At 43.6% G+C, this 21,080-nt stretch overlaps 1 long non-coding RNA gene across 1 annotated transcript; it reads left to right on the forward strand.

Moving 5' to 3' along the window:
• Positions 1 to 4,728: 4,728 nt before the first annotated feature.
• On the forward strand, positions 4,729 to 20,850 carry LOC308520091. The gene is made up of 4 exons (XR_013996070.1): positions 4,729 to 4,896; positions 14,134 to 14,365; positions 15,324 to 15,513; positions 15,914 to 20,850. It is a non-coding gene; the product is annotated as an uncharacterized lncRNA (long non-coding RNA).
• Positions 20,851 to 21,080: the final 230 nt, after the last annotated feature.

Genomic DNA, 21,080 nt, shown 5'->3' on the forward strand with positions numbered 1-21,080 from the left:
TTTGCCTTACTCAGAATCCACTCTATCTCAGTAAAGATCATTCTTGTAATTGTCTGTGGATACGCCTGTATCACTTGTTGGTGCACTTGGCTTCCAGATTTCAAGCACTTATTATCCCTGAGTGTACTGCATTTGGTTTGCTTGCTCACTATCATTTCCCCTGCGAATATGAACGCAGGAGTCCTAGGAATTGAGTCCAGTTCCCTGATAGTCTTCCTCATCCCCCCCCCGCCCCAACACACACACATTGGTGAAGAGGTTCCCTGTTGAAATAGAATATGTGGGATGTTTCAGGACACGGTCTTTGGGGATGTGGCTGTGAACTTCACCGGGGAGGAGTGGGCTTTGCTGAATGGTGCTCAGAGGAAGCTCCACAGAGAAGTGATGCTGGAGACTTACCTCAGTAGGTAAGGCCCCTTTACTTAGATTTTAGGGAAGAAATAGTTTTTACAGTTGTCCCTTCTTTTTGGGGCCAAGGAATGGGGATATGTTGGGAAAAAGACAGACACAGTCCAAGCCTTCATAGGACCTACCTAGAATCCAATAGCTTTTCCATGAAAACAAAGATTCATATATTAGTCTGTTTATTACTGTTGAGGAAAGTCTGAGGCTTCTTTTTTTTTAAATTCTCACCAAAGGATATGTTGGTGTGTTTTTTCTAATTGATTTTTTTCTTCTCTTTAGAGAGGAAGGAAGGGGGGTGGTAAACATTGATGTGAAAGAGAAACATCGATTGGTTGCCTCCCATATATGCCCTAACTGGGGATCGAACCCACAATCTAGGTATGTGCCCCAACCGGGAATCATACTGGCAACCTTTTGGTGTACAGGAGAACACTACAACCAACTGAGCCACCTGGCCGGGGCACTTCCCATTTTTATAAGTGTGAGCAAGTCTCCAGTTCGCTGTGGGGCAGTGAGAGCATCACCCTTGAGACAGTTACACTGTGGTTAATACACATTTAACGTGATAATTTTGCTGAAATTGAACCTACACTTACTCAACGTCACTTTAAGGTCCTAGTATTAGCCCTTTTCATAGAATGTTTGTTGCCCTCCATCTTCCCCTATGACGAGCTTTTGTCCAGGTGCAAGGCAGTGGCCACATACCATCTGATCTCCCAATGGCAGCTGGGGACCATAAAGAAAGACTCCATTGCCCAGCCAGTGTGGATCAGTGGTTGAGCGTTTACCTATGAACCAGGAGATCATGGTTCGATTTTCAGTCAGGCCACATGCCTGGGTTGCGGGCTCCATCCCCAGTGTGGGGCATGCAGGAGGCAGCCAATCAATGATTTTCTCTCATCATTGATGTTTCTATCTCTCTCGCCCTCTCCCTTCCTCTCTGAAATCAATTAAAAAATAAAAGGCTTAATTTAGGCCTTTGTTCCTGCAAACAGCAGAACAACAACCCTCAGGAGGAATAAGTTCTGAATAAAGGCATGACATTTGGACATGTCCAACAGAAGCATGACTCAGTCTGTGTGTGCGACAGGTGACGTTTGTCTTTCATGCAGCTTCTCTGTTGGACTTTTCATTTCTCCTCACTCATGTGGGAAGACTTTCTGTATCTCCTCTTACACCTACTTCGATTTTCTGAGAATATTTAGCTCAACATTAGTCTGCATTTCTTGGAAGCATTTCTTAGTGAAGAGGCTGCCATTTTGACTTATTTTCTATTATTGCCAACGTTTCAGACAGCTAAGGTCCTTGGAGTGTTTCTTTGTTCACATGTCCAGTTGTTCTTTTTCTATTTTGGGATCAGTGTATGAAAAAAAATCCACGTAGGGTCTCTTACTTTCCTCTGTTGCACCATCTTGATCCCAAGAAAGTATATGCTACCAATTACTGCAGGTTGTTTCCTGCACAAAATCAGTAGATCGTGTTCTCAGTGGAATATTTTAGAGACTGAAATGCCCAGTGAAGAGAAAATAGTAAGATTCACAAGAAATGCTTCCTGGTCTGTTTTTTGGAGAACACTGGACATTTCATAGCATTTGGAGATCATCACGAAACCTGAGAGAGGTGTTTGAGGTGAGTGGCATTCCCGCGGGCGGAAGGGGGTTCTTGGCAGAATGTCAGACTAACTTGAAATTTATGAGAAAACCTAGCTAATCAACAGCGTACTCAGAGACTGTTCACAAGATAACATTTTCATAAATGTGATGTAGATATTGTCTAAAACAGAATTCAGTTGGAAACCATGATCAGGAAGCCCCAGATGTAAGAAATACTGAGAGTTAGGGCTCCATGTGAGCTCAGCCAGAGCAAAAAGCTTGTTGCACAGAGTAACAATGCAGACAGTGCCAACAACATACCCACTTGTTGAAAATGGCAGCTACATAGTCAATATAGTCATGACGAACCATGAATAAGTCATTAATCAAGACATTTATAATCTTGTTGTTGTCGTTAATCCTCACCCAAGGATATTTTTTCCATTGATTTTTAGAGAGAAGGGAAGGAAGGAAGGGAGGGGGAGAAAGAAAGAGACAGAGTGACAGACCAACACTGATGGGTGGCTACGTGCCCTTGAGCCTTCAGTGCATGGCCGACGCTCTAACCACACCAGCCAAGGCGACATTTACAATCTTTAATCCCTAATAGTGTGCTCCCTATTTTGAACAGTCATGTGCTGGAGACTCCCTGTGAAAGTAATGAAGGCAATGAATGTGGAGACACCCTGAACCAGATCACAGATCCTCCCGTGCACAAGAGACATCTGACTGGAGTTAAACCCTATGAATGTACTAAGTGTGGAAAAATCTTCACAGATCTTTGTTTCCTTATGAATCAGCAAAGATCTCGCACTGGACACAAACCTCACCCATGTGAGGAGTGTGGAAAAGCCTCCAAGTGTGTCTTGTGTCTAAGCACGCATGTGGAAACAGACCTTGTGAAGAAACACTATCAAAGTCAGGATACTGGGAGATCACCTGAGAGCTTCGTGAAGTCTGAGTAGTAAAAACTCCTTTCATTGTAAGAAATGTGGAAAAGCTTTCACGTGCCACTCATCCTTTCTGGGACATGTGAGAGGTCCCTGTGGACAGAAAATTCACGCCTGTAAAGCATGCGGGAAAGCCTTTAGATATTATTCCTACCTTACATGACATGTAAGCACTCACACTGGAGAGATGCCCTATGAATGTAAGCATTGTGGAAAAACTTTCTGTTGTTACTCCTACCTACAAGAACCCGGGAGAACACACACCGGGAAGAAACTGTGTGAGTATAAAAAGTGTGGGAAAGCCTTGGGAGTGAAACCCTATGAATGTCTGGAATGTGGAAATCCTAACCATTTTGGCTCAGTGAATAGAGCACCAGCCCACGGACTGAAGGATCCTGGGTTCCATTCTGGTCAAGGGCACTATGGGTTGCAGCTTGACCCCGGGCCCTTGACCCCCGGGCACATGTGGGAGGCAACCAATCAGCGTATCTCTCACATTGATGTTTCTGTCTCTTCCCCTCCTTTCCACTCTCTCTAAACATCAATGGAAAAATATCCTCAGGTGAGGATTAACAACAAAACAAAATAAAAAATGGGCAAAGAACTTGAATGGATATTTCTCAAAAGATGAGTTACAAATGGCAATAAATACATGAGAAGATTCTCAACATCACAAATCACCAGGGGAATGCAAATCAGACCCACAAGGTGTTACCACTTCTACCCATTACGATGTCTAGAATGAAGCCATTCAGAAAAAAGGGATGATGTGAAGAAACTGGGACCCTTGTACACTTCCAGTGGGAACGTGACATGGTGCAGCCATGGGGGAAGAGAGCTGGCGGTTCTCAGAAAGTTAACCCCCTATTATATGTGACCCTGCTATTCCCTCTTACCTGCATTGAAACAGCACTCAAATAGGTTACACGAATGCACCCTGCAGCACTCTTCTAAACAGCCAAAAGGTGGACATGTCTACCAGTGGGTGAATGTTACCGAACAGAAGGTTCGACCACCTGGCACTAGGAGAGCCAAACACTGAACACCAAGAATTGTAATGGAGAAAGGTTGGTTATTTTTATTATGAATGGAGCCACCCAAGAGAACAGGCAGCTGAAGCCCAAAGGCCTGCCTAACTCATTGAATTTTTATGGACAAGGAGTTGTATAGAGCAAAATCACAAGTCATATGAGTAAGGGATTTGGGGTCGTGGGTCTTGCTGATTTGATTGGTCAAGAATGAAGTGAGGGCAGTAAATCATCATTTCAGATCTTTGGGTCGGCATCGGCGTCCCTCGGTTTAATGGGGACGTGGCCAGTGGTCCTTCCGCCTGAGGGCTCAGGAGCTGAAACACAAGGTAGGCCGTGATTTTAGCTTTAGCTTCACAGAAACTCAAACCTTGAGACCCTTGGTCAAGGAATGGCCGTTGTTTCTGGCTGTGGGGTCAGTGACTGGCAGGGGACGGGCTCAGGCCACAGGGCGCGCGTCGCGCTGCGAAGACCTGAAGGCAGGGCTGGGGCTGAGCAGGGGAGGCTGAAGCCCACAGCCCGCGACCCCGCCCGCTACTCAGCCCCGGGTCTGTGACTGTCCAATGAGGGGAGAGCGAGGCGGGGCCCAGAGCAACATCAGGGAGCAGGGGCGGGGTTGAGGGGCTGCCCAATCAAGACATGGGAAGGGGGGGGTCCTCAGAAACTGTCCAATCACGGCCTGGTGGCGTGACGGAGTTGTGCCCAATCAGAGTCCTCAGGAAGGGCCAGCCTGCAGCACCGTCCAATCAGCGGGGGGGCCGCGCGTTCACCCGGAGCGGGCGCTGCCGATCTGCGCCGAGGTCTCCGGCGGCGGCGGCGCTCTCGCGGGTCCGCGCGGGGCCCTGGGTTCCCGTCATCTTGTCCCACTTCCCGGGCTGCGGAGAGGACGCCGCCCGAGAGCCCGGAGCAGGTCGCGAGATGGTGAGTGCGCGGAGCGGGCCGAGGCCGGGCTGTGCTGGTTCGGACCGGCTGGAAGCCGCGCGGCCCCCACTCCCCCAATCCCCCCGAGTGTCCTTTCTCGGTGGCGGTCTGGGCCGGCGTCGTGTCCCGGCGCCGAGGCCTTGGCCGAGCTGGGGGACCGAGGAAGGACCAGCCGGCCGCCATCGCGGGCGGCCAGGGGCTGGGGGCGGGATGGACGCCGGGGCGGACCTGAGCTGGACCCGACAGATAACGTCGAATCGGACTTGGTTCAGACTGTGCAGTGGGGACAGGCTGGGACCCGAGCTGTGCCGCCTCCAGGGAGAAACAGGCTTTTCTTCTCCGAGGCAGGAGGGGGAGCGGGAAGGCGGCGTGACGGCACCTGCCACCCTGTGGTCCGCGCACTCAGCTCCGGTCAGCGGGCTTTGTCGGCGCCTCCGTGCTTGTTCAGACAGGATGGGGACAGTGCCTGCGCCTGTCGGGAGGACATAAACTAGGAAAGCTTGGGTAAAAGGTGGGAAATTATGACCACTTGGTCAAGCCCGTGAAGTTTGAAAAAGTCCAAGCTTTGTAAGGAGAGATTTTCATTCGGAAGAGTTCCTGCGCAGGGCGGAGAGGGGACTGCACTTGGGCAGAGGCTGGGCAGCGGGGAGCACTCTCAGGCCGTGCCACCTGCGGGGGTCTCAGGAGTGGGCTTTCCGAGTCTTGCCTTTATGGAGAGGAGTCAACAAAGGCAGGAGGGACTGGTGTGGTTGGGAGAGCAGCCCCCGGAGGCCAGCGTGTCCTCAGGAGAGGGCGTCTGGGCTGCGGCGGAGGACAGGCCTGAGTTCAGGGCTCTGGGGTCCGGAGAGCAGCTCAGCCAAGCTCTGCTTGGAGGAACATACAGCCGACCATTCAGGGCCAGAGAATGGGGATGTGGGTGTCTGCCTCTGGGCTGTCAGAGGTAAACGTGGAGACATCTGAGTCTTACCTAAGTCGGTGGCTCCTGCAATGTGCCTTTTTCCAGAGCTGGTGGTTGGGGTGGTGCCTTTCACCTTCCGTGGATGTTCCAGGAGAACAGGGTCAGGAAGGATTGCGATAGCATTGTCACCTGGCGCCTGTGCAGCCTCTTCTGTGTCCAGCTCGGCGCTAGGAGCCTTCCCTTACTCCAGCCTCGGGTTTCTCCAGGTGAGGGAGGGTGGCTCGGTGTCTCAGGTCTTTGTCCGTCTGCTGACTCATATTATTCCCCCGCTTAACCAGAGGTGCCTCTGAGAGTGTTTCAGATACAGTAAACGTCCTCTCTTCTATAGGATCGCGGGCAACATGCATACAGCTTCCCACCTTCATGCAAGGTTGGTGGAGATCCACAGTAAAAAGATTCATAAAAACCATAGTGACGCTTCCATTCAGGGTGCAGAGTCTGTGACACTTGATGTCAAAGATTAATGCAAATGATGTGATTGTGATTTGTTATAGTTGGTTTGGCATCATCCACAGAGTTGCTGGAGTTAAGTGTGATTTGTGCAGACTGAGTAAGACTGTGAAGGGTCCTGAATTCGTTTCCAGTCAAGGGCATGTACCTCATTTGCAGGCTCAATCCCTGGCTCTGGTCAGGGTGTGTGGGAGGCAACCAATTGATGTGTCTCTCTCACATTGATGTTTCTCTCTGTCTCTCCCTCTCCCTTCCATTCTCCCTCTAAAAAACAAAACAAAACAAAAATTCAATAGAAAAAATATCCTCCAGTGAGGATTAACAACAAAAAGCTAACAATGCCTTTGTCCCACCCCAGAGATTTCAAAGATCTTGGGTGTGGCATGGGCTTTGGACTAAAATTATATATATATATTTTTTATATAATAATAATTGTGGGGAACATGCACACAGGTATTCCGACCGGTATGAGGTGATCTCATTTTGGTTTTAATTTGCATCTCTCTGATGATTAGTGACTTTGAGCATCTTTTCATGTCTAATGGCCATCTGTATATCCTCTTTGGAAAACTGTCTGTTTAGGTCCTTGCCCATTTTTTAAAAATATATTTTTTTTATTGATTTGCGAGAGAGGAAGGGAGAGGGAGAGAGAGATAGAAACATCAATGATGAGTCATTGATTGCCTCCTGTCCACAACCTGAGCATGTGCCCCGACCGGGAATCAAACTGTGACTTCCTGGTTCATAGGTCAACGCTCAACCACTGAGCCACGCCACCTGGGCATCCATTTTTTTAATTGGATTTTGTGTGTGTGTGTGTGTGTGTGTGTGTGTGTGTGTGTTGAGTTACATGGAGTTCTTTATAATATTGGATATTAACCCGTTATTAGATGTATTATTGGTGATGATACTGGTTTTTTAATATTGTATTTTAACCAATACCCCTGCTATGATCAGTTTTTTTTTTAAAAATATATTTTATTGATTTTTTACAGAGAGGAAGGGAGAGAGATAGTTAGAAATATCGATGAGAGAGAAACATCGATCAGCTGCCTCCTGCACATCTCCTACTGGGGATGTGCCCGCAACCCAGGTACATGCCCTTGACCGGAATCGAACCTGGGACCTTTCAGTCCGCAGGCCGACGCTCTATCCACTGAGCCAAACCGGTTTTGGCTATGATCAGTTTTTTTTTGTTTGTTTGTTTGTTTTTAATATATTTTATTGATTTTCCACAGAGTGGAAGGGAGAGAGACAGAGAGTCAGAAACATCGATGAGAGAGAAACATCGATCAGCTGCCTCCTGCACATCTCCCACCGGGGACATGCCCGCAACCCAGGCACATGCCCCCGACCGGAATCGAACCCGGGACCCTTCAGTCCGCAGACCGACACTCCATCCACTGAGCCAAACCGGTTTTGGCGGCTATGATCAGTTTTAAGTTAATAATTTGTCTGTAGGATTGGGAGATTTCTAAATACTAAATCTTTTTATGTGGTACTAGTGAAGTTTAGTGTTTTCCCTTAGTAAGCCTTTTCCCACGTTGTTGTTTTTCATCGCTGCACTGGCTAGGCCTTCACAGGTGTACAATCGTATACATGCCCTCTCTCATCTTTTGTTCCTGATCTCAGAGGGAACAGTTGTAACATTTCACTGTTAAATAGGAAGTTGTCTCTGGGCTTTATGTAGATACCATTTCTTTCTGATTGTTCCCTTGTCTTTAAGTTGTATTGTCATCAATGAGCAGTGACATGAGACCAGCATGTCCTCAGCATCTATAGACTGGAAGCCTATGGTTAGTGTGCCTTTTCTTCATGAATGGGATAAATTGTACTCATTGAACAATCAATATTTTTAAAAAGCATTTTTAGTGTGTATATATATGTATATGTATATATATTGATTTCAGAGAGGAAGGGAGAGGGAGAGAGAGATAGAGATATCAATGATGAGAGAGAATAATTGATTGGCTGCCTCCTGCACGACCCCTACTGGGGATCGAGCCCACAACCTGGGCATGTGCCCTTGACCGGAATCGAACCTGGGACCCTTCAGTCCGCAGGCCACCACTCTATCCACTGAGCAAAACTGGCTAGGGCAAACAATCAATATTTACTCCATCTTGCCTTTCTGGAATGAAATGAACTTGGTTTTGAGTTAATATTCTTTTTATTCATTTATTTATTAGATTTTTTGTTAATCCTCATTCAAGGATATTTTTCCATTGATTTTTAGAGAGAGTGGGAGGGGGAGAGACAGAGAGAGAGAGAGAAACCCATTGATTGGTTGCCTCCCGAATGCACCGACTGGGCTGGGGATGGAGCCTGCAACCGAACCCGGGACCCTTCAGTCTGCAGGCCCATGATCTATCCACTGCACCAAACCGACTAGGGCCTAGACTAGACTGTCTTTTTTAAAAAAAGTATGTTGTTTTTTTTTTTTTATTTCCAAGAGGAAGGGAGAGAGAGACATCAATGATGAGAGATAATCATTGATTGGCTGCCTCCTGCACACCCCCCACACTGGGAATCAAGGCTGCAGCCGGGTCATGTGCCCTGACCAGGAATTGAACCATGACCTCCTGGTTCATAGGTTGACGTTCAATCACTGAGCCACACCAGCGGGGCTAGATTGCCTTTTAAAACTCCTTTTGCCTCTATATTTATGAATGTCGTTGCCTTTGAATATTTTTTTTGAATTGTCCCTTTCTGGTCTTGGTAATACTCTGGTTTTTTTCCCTACAATTTGGAATCGCTGATTATTTATTTAAATTTATTTTTATTGTTGAAAATATTACAGATTCCCCCCCTTTCTCCTCCATTGACCTCCTCCATCCCACTCCCTGCCCCTGAACCGCTGATTTTTGAATATTTAGTACCTGGCCGAGGAACCCTTTGAGAATTGCATTTAGTATGTGGGGATAGTAGAATCAGCTGGTTTTGTTTCTTTAAAGAACACAGACATTCTCAGGTGTCCTCTTGTGTCATCTCAGGTATGTTTACTGATTTCTATACATTTATCCCATTACATCTAATATTAAAAAAATCTCTTCCCATAAGTGGTAATAGCTCCTTGGTGTATTTAATCTATGAAACATCTGAAGTTTTGTTCCATTTTCCTACTCTTATTTGGTTAAATTCAATGGAATTTGAATGAAAATGCCATTAGTTTAAGGAGGATATACAGGGTGGGGCAAAAATAGATTTACAGTTATTCATATGGAAAATAATAAAGTAGCTCAGCTGGAGTGGCTCAGATGATTGATCTTCGTCCTGTGCACCAAACGGTTTCAGGTTCTATTCCGGTGAGAGAGAGAAACATGGATCCTGTATGCCCCCTGACCTGGGCTCCAACCTGCAACCTAGGTATGTGCCCTGACTGGGAATCGAACCCACAACCCTTTGGTGTATGGGATGATGCTCCAATCAACTGAGCCACCAGGCCAGGGCTGTCTGAACTTTTTAACAACAGTTTTATATGAGATATAATTTACATACTATAAAGTTTACCTATTTAATTTATAAAATTCATTGGTATCTGGCATATTTACAGAATTGTGCAATTATTCTTATATTAGGACATTAAAAATTTTTATGGATTTTGAGAGAGAGAGAGAGAGAGAGAGAGAGAGAGAGAGAGAGAGAGAGATGTGAGAAAGACACATTGATTGGTTGCCTCCACACTGGCTCTGATCCAAGACAGGGATTGAACCTCAGGTACATGCCCTTGATCAGGAATTGAACCCGCAACCCTTTGGTGCGCAGGCTGACGCTCTAACCACGGAGAACACAGGCCAGGGCTTTTTAAAAGCAAGTATAAAAAGTACAGTCTAACATAACAATAAAAAGCATAGTTGTTAGCCTAAATTTTTCTCATTACTTAACATGGCCATGCCATCATTAGGAAGCTAGCTGAGCACCAATTCGCCTCTTGGTAAGTAGGTTCCTGTCACCTGAAAGGAATGTTATTGTACAGACAAGCGGGCCCACTCGTTATTTACTGCCTTTAACAGGCACGTGCCACGTGGCTACAGGTTACTCGTGTTAGCACCTGCCTCTTCTTTTCTCTTAAGGTATCCCCCAAAAATGTATATGCACTTTGAGTGATTATCAAGTCAGTGTTTATTAACATACAGCTCATTTTCAAATTTTAAAAGAATATACAGAAATGAGTAATTTTTTTTTCAATGCCGGTTTTCAAACTGATGACTGTTCTGGTCCAGGCTCTGCTGATAATGCCAAGCAATGGATCGCAAACATTAGGAATTATTTCATTTGTATTTGTGTGCCCTCAATTTGTCGACTGTTGCCAGTTTTGTACTGTAGATAAAGTTGATGTATCCCCATTAAAAAAAAGTCTAGTGGCACTTTAGAATAAATTTTCTTTGTTCAAAGCTTAGTCTGGCTTCACCCATTATTTTAAATCAGTTAAATCTGAAATGGAGTGAAAACTGAGTTATCAGCTGTTAAAGTGTATATACATTTTTGGGGGACACCCTATATATCACACCCACATCCCCTTTTTGCTACAGAGACATAGTCTTTTTTTTTTTTTTAATATATTTGTACTAGAGGCCAATGCATGAAATTTGTCCAAGAGTAGGTCTTCCTTCCCCCTGGCTACCAGCACCAGCTTCCCTCTGGCACCCAGGACCCAGGCTTCCCTCCAGCCACCGGCAGGCACCTGGGATCGGGCTTCCCTCGCAGCCCCGGCTTCATCTAGAACAGTGGTTCTCAACCTTCCTAATGCCGCGACCCTTTAATACAGTTCCTCATGTTATGGTGACCCCAATTTCATTGTTACAAATTGAACATAATTAAAGCATAGTGATTAATCACAAAAACAATATGTAATTATATATGTGTTTTCCGATGGTCTTAGGCGACCCCTGTGAAAGGGTCATTCTACCCCAAAGGGGTTGCGACCCACATGTTGAGAACCGCTGGTCTAGAAGGTTGTTTGGAAGGACATCCAGTCTAATTAGCATATCACGCTTTTATTATTATAGATTGACTTCAGAGAGGAAGGGAGAGGGGAAGAGAAATAAAGGGTGTCCCAAAATTCACGCAAGAAGTACTTTTGATAGAAAACACAGGTTTATAATTAAAAATTGTAAATTTTTTATTGATTCATAAAGTATACAGTATAGGGTTACGTATGGAATAGCATATTGGGTAAATGGCCTCCACGGCTTTGCTGGCACATGCGCACTCTTTTGTTATTGCCTGAGCAGCCGCATTTTCAAAGAAGAATGGTCCGATGATGCCTCCAGCCCCAAATCCGCACCAAACAGTGACACGTTGTGGATGCATTTGTTTCTCAACAATCACTCGTGGATTTTCTGAATCCCAAATGCGACAATTTTGTCGATTAACCAAGCCATCAAGATGAAAATGAGCCTCATCAAAATTCAGCCACATTTATGCAAAACGGTCATGGAAAAATTTCAGCAAAAGAGTGCGTCTGTGCCAGCAAAGCTGTGGAGGCCATTTACCCGATATGCTATTCCATACATAACCCTATACTGTATACTTTATGAATCAATAAAAAATTTACAATTTTTAATTATAAATCTGTTTTCTATCAAAATTACTTTTAAAAAAAATATTTTATTGATTTTTTACAGAGAGGAAGGGAGAGGGATAGAGTTAGAAACATTGATGAGAGAGAAACATCGATCAGCTGCCTCCTGCACACCCCCTACTGGGGGATGTGCCGGCAACTAAGGTACATGCCCTTGACCGGAATCGAACCTGGGACCCTTCAGTCCACAGGCCGATGCTTCATCCACTGAGCCAAATCGGTTAGGGCCAAAATTACTTCTTGTGTGAATTTTGGGACACCCTTTACTAATTTTGTGTTGATATTTGTTTTTCCTTCTCTTGGTTATGTAAACACACAGGAGTGGAATTGCTGTGTTTTGTGGTAGCCATGTTCATCATTTTGAGGACCTGCTGGGCTGTCTTCCAAGGTGGCTTCACTACTTTACTTCCCATAAGCTATGTGTGAGGGTTCTGACTTCCTCACATCCTCACCAGGACTTGTCTGTCTGTCTCACAGCCATCTTAGTAGTGTGAACAGATACCTGCTTTAGTTTTGACTTGCATTTTCTTGATGACGAATGGCTAGAATCTTTTAGGTGCTTATTGGCCATATGAATTTTTCCTTTTAAGAAGTATCTGCTCACATTCTTTGCCCATTATTTAATTATATTATTTGTCTTTATCTTGTTGCCTTTTTAAAAATTGTGGTCCTGTGTGTTTCTGTGTGTGTTTATGTCTGGTATCAGGTATGTGATTAGCAATTCCTCATTTAACCCTGGCGGATGCAGTGTTGCCTTTTCTGTGCCTAATACAGTTGTGGGTTTGGTTTTGTGTGTTTGTTTGTTTTTTAGATTTTGAGAAAACACAGTTTTTAAAAATTTCAACTTTTAAAATAATTTTTTGCCCTTTATTTTATTGATGTGATGTCATCCAACCCAACATTGCTCTAAAATACACATCAGATCGCTTCTCGGCCTTTTGGCTAAGATCAAGTGTAGTAAAATATACATCAGGTAGTTTTTTTCTCTCTGTTAGAGTCGCCTTTAGCTCTATTACCATTAGATCCTTCAGTAATTCTTCTTTGTGCGACGATTTTTTTCATATTCCAGGCACAAGGTTGTTTATTTGCGAGGCCGTGCTGGCTTGAAAATTTCTTCAGGAACCAAGTTCCCCTTTTACCCAACCGGTGTGCCAGGCCCCAGGCTTGGCCCACACCTATGCCCACAGTGTCCACCTCATCGGGGAGGGGCTGTGTCTCTGCCTCTGTCAGATATGAGGGGACTAGACCAGGCTCCAGAACAGTGTTGACTTACAAGGTGAGAGCTGTTTAGATCAAGCAGCACTGGAAATCTCAGTGTTCATGACTGTCTGACATCCTGGTTCCAGGTCTTGGAGCTGACAGTAACTATTGAGGAGCCAAGTACCTGATTCTACATTATCTGAACAATGACTTCATCTTCAATCTTTTTTTTAATCCTCACCCCAGGATATTTTTTTTCTGTTGATATATATATATTTATATTTAATTGATTTCAGAGAGGAAAGGAGAGGGACATCAATGATTAGAGAGAACCACTGATAGGCTGCCTCCTGCATACCCGCTACTGCATACCTACAACCAGGGCATGTGCCCTTGACAGGAATGGAACCCCAGACCCTTAGGTCCACAAGCTGATGCTCTAACCACTGAGAAAAACCAGCCAGGACTCATTTTCAGTCTTTAACATACTCAGAATCTGCTATATAACAGTAAAAGCCATTCTTTTAAATTATGTATGGACTAGAGCAGTGATTCTCAACCTTCCTAATGCCGCGACCCTTTAATATAGTTCCTCATGTTGTGGTGACCCCCAGTTTCATTGTTACAAATTGAACATAATTAAAGCATAGTGATTAATCACAAAAACAATATGTAATTATGTATGTGTTTTCCGATGGTCAAAGGCGACTCCTGTGAAAGGGTCATTCGACCCCCAAAGGAGTCGCGACCCACAGGTTGAGAACCACTGGACTAGAGGCTCAGTGCACAAAATACATGCACGGGGAGAGTCCTTAGTGGCTGTTGGCTGCTGGCCAGGGCCTGCCTTCCTTCCCCCCAGCTGGCCCCACCCCTGGTTGAACTCCCGGAGGAACTCCTAGATGTGGGGAAAATTTGCATATTACGCTTTTATTATATAGGATAAGTTTATATCACTTGTTCTTGTACTTTGCTTCATGGTTCCAAGCTCTTACCACTATTGACTATAATGCATTTTATTTGCTTGCTTATTGTCATTTCCCAAAAGAGCTTGGGTGTCCTAGGAATTGAGTTCTGTTCCAGCCTCCCCCATCCTCCTGCACATGCTGGTGAAGAGGTGCCCTGTTGAAACAGAATATGTGGGATGTTTCAGGACACGGTGGTCTTTGCGGATGTGGCTGTGTGCTTCACTCGGGAAGAGTGGGCTTTGCTGGATGGTGCTCAGAGGAAGCTCTACAGAGAAGTGATGCTAGAGACCTTCAGGAACCTGGCCTCAGTGGGTAAGGATGGCTTTATCCCTCACTTAGTCTTTTAAGGAAAAAGTATTTCTTACAATTGTTCTTTTTTTATTGCGTCCAAGGAAGGGCAATATGTTAAAAAAAAAAAAAAAAGACTTATGTAATCCAAGCCTTCATGGAACATATCTAAAGTCAAATATCTTTTTCATGATAAAAAAAAGTTTTTTATATTAGGTTGACTTTTTATTTCTCTTGAACAAAAGTCTGAGGCCCCCTAATTTTTATAAGAATGAGCATAGTCTCCAGTTTGCTGTGAATACAGCTTTATGGTTCTCACCCATAAAGCCCAAGTATGGGCCCTTCTCATAGATTGTGTGTTGCCCTCCATCCTCCATGATGAGGACCTTTTCTCCAGGGGCAGGGCATCAGCCAAACACACCATCAATCTCCTAATGGCAGCTGGGGGCTGTGAAGAAAGGCTTCATTTAAGGGCCTCTGTGTCGGAGAACTTCAGAGAACAACCCGCAGGAGGAATAGATTCTGGATAAGGGATTGCTATTTGGACAAATCTGTTAGAACCGTGACTCACCCTGTGTTTGAGAGGGAGACGTTTTACATTTACCCTGCATTCCTGTTGGACTTGTTATTGTATCCTCACTCACTTGGGAAGACTTTGGCATCTCCTGTGAAGGGAACATTTGGGCATGTGCATTCTGCTGTTCCTCCCTACTTTGCATTTTTTATAACATTTATATTTATTTGGTCTTTATCTTTTTTTTTATAGTATTTCTTAGTGACCAGGCTGCCATTTTGACTCACTTTTCCTATTATTGTCAAAGTCCCAAATAGCAAAGGGCTTTAGAGTTTTTCTTTGCTTATAAACTTATTCTTCCTTATAAAAATTATGTATACTTTTGGATCAGTATATGAAAATAAATCCATACATTGTTCTTTATTTCACCATTTCTTTCACAGGAATTTAATCTAATTATGCTATCAGTTGTTACAGATTGTTTCACTCAAGTTAAAACCCAAGCATCATGTCCTGGGCAGGATAATTTGGAGAATGAAATATCCAGTGAAGAGAAAATACTACAATTCATAAGGAGTGATTCCTGGTCTGCTTTTAGAGAAAACTTCACAGTTTATAACATTGCAGATGAGCACCAACCTCAAGAGAGGCATCTGGGGTGAGTGGAACAGGGGAACAGGGGAATCTCAGCAGTATTAGACTAACTTGAAATTAAAGAAAAAGTACAAACCTAGCTAGCTAATCAGTAGGGTACTCAGAGAATTTTCACAAGACACTATTTTCATACATGTGATGTAGCTATTGAGTGTCTGAAACAGAACTCAGATGGAAACCATGATCAGGAGACCCCATATGTAAGAAACACTGGAAGTTATGGCCCTATTTTAGCTCAGCCAGAGCAGTAAGCTTGTTTCATGATGGAATAATGCAGACAGTACCAAAAACATACCCGTGCATTGAAAATGGTAAATATTGCTCATTAGAACCATCAATAATCTGTAATAAAGAAATCACTTATGAGCATTAATCACTAATAGTGTGTTTCCTGTTTTGAATAGAAGTCATTTTGTGGAGAGCCTCTGTGAAACTAAGGAAGGTAACCAATGTGGAGACACCCTGAACCAGATCACAGATCTTCTTGTGGATGAGACACATATCCCTGGAGTTAAACACTATGAATGTACTAAGTGTGGAAAAGTCTTCAAGGATTGTTCTTTCCTTATAAATCAGCAGAGATCTCCCACTGGACATGAACCCCATCCCTGTGAGGAATGTGGACAACCCTGCAGGTTGGTTTCATGCCTGAGTACTCAGGAGGAAATTGATCTTGTGGAGAAACCCTATAAATCTCAGGATACTGGGAGAGCAGCTAAGAAATATGTGAAGAGTCTCAGTAATAAAAATTCTATTGAGTGTAAGAAATGTGGAAAAGCTTTCACCTGCCACTCATCCTTTCGGGGACATGTGAGAGGTCAGTGTGGACAGAAAATCCATGTGTGCAAAGTATGTGGAAAAGCCTTTATGTATTACTTTTACCTTACAGGACATGTGAGAACTCACACTGGAGAGAAATCCTATGAGTGTAAGGCATGTGGGAAAGCTTTCAGTAGTCTTAAATACTTTAGAAGACATGTGAGAACACACAGTGGAGTGAAACCCTATGTATGTAAGGAGTGTGGGAAAGTCTACAGGTACCTCACAAATCTGCAAGAACATGCAAGAACACACAGTGGGGAGAGACCCTATGTATGTCAGCACTGTGGGAAAACCTTTAGTCGTCACTCCTCCCTTCGAGGGCATGTAAGAACACACAGTGGAGTGAAACCCTATGAATGTCAGCAATGTGGTAAAGCTTTCAGGTTTCCTGCAAACCTGCAAGTACATGTGAGGACACACACTGGGGAGAGACCCTGTGAATGTCAGCACTGTGGGAAAGCATTTAGGTATGCTGCATCCCTGCGAGTACATGTGAGGACACACACTGGGGAGAGACCCTATGAATGTCAGCAGTGTGGCAAAGCCTTCACTAGTCACTCTTACCTTCAAAAACATGTCAGAACACACACTGGGGAGAAGTCCTATGAATGTAAAGAGTGTGGGAAAGCTTTTAGGCAGCTTCAACATTTTCAAGGTCACATGAGAATACACAGTGGAGTGAAACCCTATGAATGTAAAGAATGTGGGAAATCCTACAGTTTTCTCTCATCCCTTCGAATACATGTGAGAATGCACAGTGGGGAGAGACCCTTTGAGTGTCAGCAATGTGGGAAAGCCTTCAGTCGTCTCTGTTCCCTTCAAGGACATATGAGATCACACACTGGGGTGAAACCCTATGAATGTAAGGAGTGTGGGAAAACCTTCAGGTATCCTGACAACCTGCGGGTACACGTGAGGACACATACTGGGGAGAAACCTGATGAATGTCAGCAATGTGGGAAAGCCTTCAGGTATCCCACATCTCTGCGAAAACATGTGAGAACGCACAGTGAAAAAAATACCTGAATGTCAGCAATGTGGGAAGGTTTTCACGTATCTTGAGTATCTGCAGGCACATGTGAAGACATATAGTGAACAGAAACTCTGAATACAAGAACCATGGGGTGCCTTCATTCTTCCTTTAAAATTTGTGGTGTGAGCAAACACACTGGAGATAAAACTGTATGGATGGAAAGAATAAGGAAAAATCTTCAGATATAGCACTTCACTTATTTTGTACATGAAAATTCAGAGCAGGAATGAAATCTTTTAATTATTGTAAATATGATATTGACTTTGTAAATAGCTCATCCTTAACAGTGATTTCCAGTATATTAATTTCTGGTTCATGTTGCTGATATGAAAACTTGAGACAAGAAATATTTCTCTTTGTCCCTAAAATACTACACATATTTTATTACCTTGGACCTTTTTTTTCATAATTTAATGATTTTTTAGTCAAATTTACAGTTGGGAAAACAGACTCAGAAAGCCAAAGTAATTTGCTGAATATCATCAACAGTTAAGAGTTGCTGGGACTCCCCCTTTTTTTTTTTAATAGCAAAATTTTGCCTGGCCAGTGTTGCTCAGTGGTTTAGCATCGACCTATGAACCAAGAGGTCATGGTTCAATTCTGTTCATGGCACATGCCCAGGTTTCAGGCTCATTCCCCAGTCTGGGGCATGAAGAAGGCAACAAATCAGTGATTCTCTCTCACCATTGATGTTTCTATCTCTCTCTCCCTTTCCCTTCTCTGAAATCAATAAAAACATATTTTAAAAAATTAAAATAAAATGGCAAAATTTTGTTTATATTTCCAAATTCTGAGTGTTAAAGATATTATCCCTTTTATATTTTGCTCTTTTAAGATATTTAAAATGTAAAAGGTTTTTTTAAATTACAGTTTACATTCAATATTATTTTGTGTTAGTTTCAGATGTAACAGCATAGTGATTAGATTAAGTGGTTTTTATTTTTTTATGTGAAACGATGTAATTTTATTTTTATTTTTCCTTAGTAACTTTACTCATTGATCTACTAATCACATTAAGTAACAACATATGTACTTTAAAAAAAATCTGTATTGTTGAAAGTATTACATATGTCCCCCTTTTCCCCCATTGTCACCCTCCAGCCCACCCCAGACCCTCACCACTCCACTGTCTGTGTCCATGGGTTATGCATATTTGCATATAAGGTCTTTGGTTGATTACCTCCCACCCACCAACCCTTCCCCACCTTCCCTCCGAGATTCTGCACTGTGTTCCATGCTTCCATGTCTCTGGATCCACTCCAGTCATCAGTTTATTTTGTTAATTAGATTTCACATGTGGGTGAGGTTATGTGATACTTGTCTTTCTCTGACTTATTTCACTTAGCATGATACTCTCCAGGTCTCTCCATGCTGTCTCAGAGGGTAAGAGATTCTTCTTTTTTACTGCTGCATAGTATCCCATGGTGTAAATGTATCACAGCTTTTTTATCCACTCATCTATTGATGGACATTTGGGCTGTTTCCAGATCTTAGCTATTGCAAATTGTGCTGCTATGAGCATAGGGGTGCATACATTCTTTCTGATTGGTGTTTTGGGTCTTTTAGGATTATTCCTAGAAGTGGGATCACTGAGTCAAATGGCAGTTCCATATTTAATTTTTTGAGGAAACTCCATACTGTTTTCCATAATGGCTGCACTAGTCTGCATTCCCACCAGCAGTGCACGAGGGTGCCTTTTTCTTCACATCCTCGCCAGCACTTGTCATTTGCTGATTTGTTGATGGTAGTCATTCTGACAGGTGGTGAGGTGACATCTCATTGTCATTAAAACTATATTGACAACCAAAGGACTTGTATGCATGCATATAAGCCTAACCAATGGACACAGACACCAGGGGGGTGAGGGCATGAGTGGGAGGGGGTAATGGGGGGGGAATAAGGACACGTAATACCTTAATAAAAAGCTATATTGATAAATTTTCATTTATTACAAATTTTCTTAAAGTCCTAAAGTATGTCTGTGAGACACACACACACATACACACACATACTCTTCTCTGGTTCCTGACACAAGGCTCCTAAACCCCCTGAAATTTCCTAAGTGATAAGAGCACTATGAACATCTCTGTTCTATGAATCACTATGAATCACTCTGAGGTGATTCTGGGGAGCTCCTGGAAGGAGGCTGTCATCAGAAGGACCAGCCAATATTAGAATGTTAGAATGTTCAGAGCTAATCACATCCTCCAGGGAGGGATAGGGCTGAAATGGAATTTATACTTGATCATGCCTACGTCAGGAAGACTGCAGAAAATCCCAATCATACAAGGTTCAGAAAGCATCCAGGTGGGGGAACACACCCACATCTGGATGGTGACACATCCCAGTTCCACAGGAACAGTAGCTCCTGTACTCAGGTCCCTCCCAGACCTCACCCTGCCTCTTTTCACCTGGCTATTCATCTGTATCCTTTATTATCTCCTTTAATAAATTGGTAAACATAAGTCAGTGTTTCCCTGAGTTTTGTGAGCTGCTCTAACAAATTAATCGAGAAGGAGGTCCTGAGAAGCTCAATTTGTATCCAAGTCCACAGAAGCTGTGGGTAACCTGGGGACCTACTATTTGTGATGAGCATCTGCACTAAGGGCAGTTTCATGGGTTTTGAGCTCTTAGCCCAGCCATGGGCAAACTACGGCCTGCGGGCCGGATCTGGCTTGTTTGAAATGAATAAAACTAAAAAAAAAAAAAAAGACCGTACCCTTTTATGTAATGATGTTTACTTTGAATTTATATTAGTTCACACAAACACTCCATCCATGCTTTTGTTCCGGCCCTCCGGTCCAGTTTAAGAACCCATTGTGGCCCTCGAGTCAAAAAGTTTGCCCACCCCTGTCTTAGCCTCTGGGATCTGATCCTATCTCCAGGTAGACAGAGAGTGTCAGAACTGAGTGTCCCCACCTTCCCTCCGAGATTCTGCACTGTGTTCTATGCCTCCATGTCTCTGGATCCACTCCAGTCATCAGTTTATTTTGTTAATTAGATTTCACATGTGGGTGAGGTTATGTGATACTTGTCTTTCTCTGACTGACTTATTTCACTTAGCATGATACTCTCCAGGTCTCTCCATGCTGTCTCAAAGGGTAGGAGATTCTTCTTTTTTACTGCTGCATAGTATCCCATGGTGTAAATGTATCACAGCTTTTTTATCCACTGACATCCGGCTGGTGTCACAGAAATGCTTCTTAAGTGGAAATGCTCCTTTATCTGGTGGCCAAATGTGTCAGAAGTGAAGTGTTCGGTGTGAAAGTAAAGGAGAAAGACAGGAGGACAACTGTAGGCTTTTCCAGTACAATGTCTACTGAAGGATATAAAGTGATCATAATGAGAAATTGTAAAACAGAGTCAATGACATCAAAGCATAAAGAAAGACATGGAAAAGACTGTGCATGTTCCCTGAATGGAAACTCAAAGCCACCATGATAGCAACTCTCCCAAACTGGTGCAGAGTTTTAATAAACTTCCATTAAATCTAAAACCCGGTGGGAGTTTTTCGTTTGTTTTTTAATTTATGAAAATCTTGTTAAAACTAAAATGACAAAATGCAAATGTCTAAAGAGCTACATTCCTACAGAACAAGGTGGAAGCACTTTCCCAGAAACACATGAAGCCATTTAAGTCACAACGGTAACTGGGCCAGCACAGTGCAGCTGAAGGAGGGACCCGTGGAGGTCACTGACACTGGACTATTCGTGGGG

The sequence above is a fragment of the Myotis nattereri genome (assembly GCF_964212035.1).
Source record: "Myotis nattereri genome assembly, chromosome: 5".
Lineage (NCBI taxonomy): Eukaryota > Metazoa > Chordata > Mammalia > Chiroptera > Vespertilionidae > Myotis > Myotis nattereri.